Source organism: Hyperolius riggenbachi, chromosome 7 (assembly GCF_040937935.1).
Source record: "Hyperolius riggenbachi isolate aHypRig1 chromosome 7, aHypRig1.pri, whole genome shotgun sequence".
In the NCBI taxonomy this organism is placed as follows: Eukaryota; Metazoa; Chordata; class Amphibia; order Anura; family Hyperoliidae; genus Hyperolius; species Hyperolius riggenbachi.
The window spans coordinates 98,067,125-98,070,690 of record NC_090652.1 but is presented as its reverse complement, the minus strand read 5'-3'; positions in this window follow the sequence as shown (position 1 = coordinate 98,070,690).

The window sequence follows — 3,566 nt, the reverse complement described above, 5'->3', positions numbered from 1 at the left end:
TGAAATGACCAATCAGACTTTAAAATGCTAATCGCTACACAACCGCTGGCAAATTGATACACTTTTTAAAATCTCTCACTACAACGCTTATGAAATCGCTTACAAACTGCTTATACAAAACGCTAGTGATTGCGATTAGCGATAGCGTTTTGTAGTGGGTTCCAGGCCTCAGGCTGCATTCACAGTGGGACATTGCAGAGCTTGCGCTATAAAGTCTTATCGCACTGCAATGCTAATCCTATGCGACGTTCACAGTGCGGCATTAGCGTCGCATTGTAACATGTAGCGTTATAGTAAACGCACACGTTACCAGGTACAGGAAAGCATGCTTCTCATTGCCTGTATGCTTTCCTGTACCTACTCTATGCAACGATAACGCATCGTTAATGTGCGTTACCAACCTTTTTTTGAGTTGCATTGTAATACTGTATTGTGACTTTAATGTCGCATTACAATGCGACGTCCCACAGCGAATGCAGCCTCATATCAATAATGCATTATACTATATTTGCATTACTCGCTTAGGCTCCAGCAGAAAAAAAAATGAGCCCCATCAGGTCCATGATACTGTGCAGTTGCAGAAGGCTCCCCCATGTGCAGTAGCAAGGAGCCCATCGGGCTGAGCTTTTTCCGCCAGAGCGGGTCAGTGCTAGTGCGCATGTGAAAGCTATGGACAAGCGATTTTTGCAGCGTCCCATTGGTGGATGAGGACGGGGAAGCCTCTCCTGGGCCAGGGCCGGCCTTAGGTTTCACAGCGCCCTGAGCGAAACCAGATTTTGGTGCCCCCCCCCCATTCATCCTACACGCACGCACGCACGCACACACATATACATACATATATATATATATATATATATATATATATATATATACATATACATATATATATATATATATATATACACATACATATATATATATATATATACCAATGTACCATATATGCAGAGCGGTGCCTTACTTTTACTACTGTCTGGACTGACTGGTGTGGGGTCCGTCTGTCCAGTCAGTCAGGGAGATGGCCAGCCAGCCCGGGTCCCGAGGGACAGTCACCAGTCATCCACTCACACAGCCAGGGTGGCTGACACTGTGACGGCGCGCTTCCAACCTCCTCCAATCACGGACGGTCACGGGGGGCGGAGACTCTCACACTGTCTGTCTCCGAGTCCGACTCCAAGAGGCTGCAGCAGTTGCTGGTCTTCGCCCCCATCACCCCCAGCGGCACCAGGGGGCGGAGCCGGAGAGGGAGACAGTCGGGCGGCGCCGCGGCGCAACTAAGCCGGAACCCGGGCCGCAACAAGTGAGCGTATCAGCGTAATAAATAACAATATGCGGCCGGGCGCGGCGGGCGACAGGAGAGCGGCGCGGCGCCCCCCCTGGAGGCTGGCGGCCGGCGCCCTGTGCGGCCGCTCCGGTCGCACAGGTCAAAGGCCGGCCCTGTCCTGGGCCCATAGGCTTTCCCCTCCTGAGGTGAGCACCCTGTAGGGGCACTTTTGTTTTCGCTACACTTTAAGATGTTGCTGTTCCAGGACGTAAATTCTACGTCCTAATTAGTGCTGCTGTATGTTCCAGGACGTAGAATCTACGCCCTGCATTAAGAACAGCCGCCTGCCGACACGCGTGCACGTGACCATGCACAGTCTTGTGAATGATTGTAGCTAGCTAAGAGAAACAATCATTTCATAAAGTTGGAAAAAAATGTCATAAAAGTTGAAAAAGATTTTTTTTTTAAAATCCCTATTAAATTTGTATCCCCCAGACTAGCCTATAAACCCATTAGTAACCCCTGCAATACCTATACCTGTTTATAAACTTGAAATGACTGCGCCTGTAGCGGTCAGATGGGATCACCAGGGCAAACGTTTGAGGCCCCAATGCTCTACAGATGTAACTCTGCCATTGTCTAGCGATGCATCTGTACAGCTCTATAGTAACCCGAGAGTTCAGGCACAGCTGGAACGAAAGGGGCATGACTGGGCGGGCCCTGGGATGGACTGAACAGGCACAATTCGGCTCAGGTGTGAATTAAAGGTGGAGTGCCCAAAGGGGTACCTTCCCCCAGGCATTATAGGAAAAGAGCAGGAGAGCTGCTCTCTCTTTCTGCCCAAATAGGATACAGGAAACTCTCCATTCTCGCAGGATCAAGGGCTGGTAAGTGTTTGTTTGTTATTTTTCTTACTACAGTAGAATCCCTTTGTGTTAAACTTCAAAGTTCCTTCCCAATCGGCTACCATATCTGCAGTTGCTGTACCAAAATCAGCTATGCATTGTATATTCCTCCGGCCGCATGGTCAGGTCCTGAGGATTGATTTCTCTATATGCTGGTGTTTTCCATGGCAGAGTTTACTACAAGGAGATTCTACTGTACGTAGTCTATCATTTAGCTAGCTTTTTACCCTGTACCATGTCAGGCATTTAAGAATAAAAGCAGCAGGGAGGCTGGTAAAAATGGGTGAACTAATGGGGGAGGAGCAGCTAGATTTCCTTGCTGATCAGAACAAAGCCACATGGTAGGTGAAGTAATCAGTTGCTTTACACAGAACCATGGTTAGCATTTATTTGGGATACAGAAAAAGTTTTTAAGCAGAGTGTTGCTAATTACTGGCTAATGAACCTACTTCGCCTTACAATAACATTAAAGCAGTCATTAGCCAGAAATAGGGAAAGGCAGAAGCTTTCCAGTACAGAAGAGACACAGGGATGGAGTGGCTTACAGGGGTTTATAATATGCCAAGGTTCATAAATATAGGCTGAGGAGACAAGATAAATCAAAGCCCAGCAAAGGCTAGTAAAGTAATAGCTTTCATATAGAACAGCCATCAATACAAACGGAAACAGTGTCCTAGGTAAGTAATTGGTTACTTAGAGTATGTAAGAAACCAGGACAAGCCCTTTATTAACAAGCAACTCTAATTGCTGCATAGGTAAGTTTCATGTTATTCCTTTGCAGCATGAAGGCATACGCATATTTGATATTTACTCTGCGAATCGCGACGCTACGGAATATATGGCGATTAATAAACCAAGAAGAATAGTTACTTACAGGAAGCTGCAGGTTCCAATCTGGCCTGCACATTCCTACTGAGCTAGCTAGTAAAGCAGGCCATGCACTGCACAGTCTGCCTTTCTTTGTACTTGTGATAGTAATTGTGATCCATACTTAAACCCAATTCAATTTACAATTGATCAAATGTTATGGACTGCTGAAGTGTGTAATTGAAAGATATTGGTACAGTGTATGGCTACCTTATCTGTAGTACAGGAAAGATTACATACAAAGGTTTAGGCCTCATGCATACTGAACGCTGTAAAAAATTGATGCGTTTTATCTAATTAGTTGTCCCCGTAGTAGTGCACGATGCAAAGTTTTCAGTTAAAACACATAGGAAGTGAGCTGAACTATAGGGAATGGCCTGCATATCACCATTGTCCTTGCTCCAGCCAGAAGAGCAGTTCAGCATCAGAAATCCTTTGTTAGCACAGGGTGGGGTCTTAGTGCAGCCCCCCCCCCCTTTTTTGAGAAGAGCAGTTTCTGCATCAGAAGTCCTTTGTTAGCACAGGGCGGG